This window comes from Penaeus monodon, chromosome 23 (genome assembly GCF_015228065.2).
Source record: "Penaeus monodon isolate SGIC_2016 chromosome 23, NSTDA_Pmon_1, whole genome shotgun sequence".
Taxonomy (NCBI): domain Eukaryota; kingdom Metazoa; phylum Arthropoda; class Malacostraca; order Decapoda; family Penaeidae; genus Penaeus; species Penaeus monodon.
This window is the reverse complement of record NC_051408.1, coordinates 30,687,851-30,688,230: the sequence shown is the minus strand read 5'-3', so window position 1 is coordinate 30,688,230 and position 380 is coordinate 30,687,851. Positions and strand designations below refer to the sequence as shown.

General features: G+C 43.9%; 1 protein-coding gene across 1 annotated transcript in view; it reads right to left on the bottom strand.

Annotated features, from left to right (window-relative positions):
- LOC119588207 overlaps positions 1 to 320 on the bottom strand; it is a gene marked incomplete in the record, with an annotated part of 17,534 nt that extends 17,214 nt beyond the window's left edge. The window contains 1 exon segment of the mRNA XM_037936908.1: positions 158 to 320.
- Positions 321 to 380: the final 60 nt, after the last annotated feature.

Sequence of the window (380 nt, the reverse complement as noted above, 5' to 3'; positions counted from 1 at the left end):
ATAAAGATAAATGTGTGTATATGTTTTGCTGCATGTTTTTTTTTTTTTTTAAGCACTGTGTTAATACAGTAATATATTTTTACCAAGTAGTTAAAAAAACAAAACGGGTAGATGAACGTAGTTATTTCCGAAAACAACAAAATAACACAGCAACTTGCATTTGAAGTCCTTGGAAATCCACGAGCCAAGTTCTTGCGTGTTCGCTGGCGGAGAAGGAGTACCGGAGTGCCAGGTGGAGAGGCACTTTGCTGCGCTTAGCCTGGCTCCGGACTCTATTGATGTCCAGAAGTCCAGGGTGATAGGCAGGGACTGTTTGGAACGGGAGGGGGGGGGGGGCAGAAGGCGATGTGGATAGCTTGCTTAGCCTGAATTACGATAAG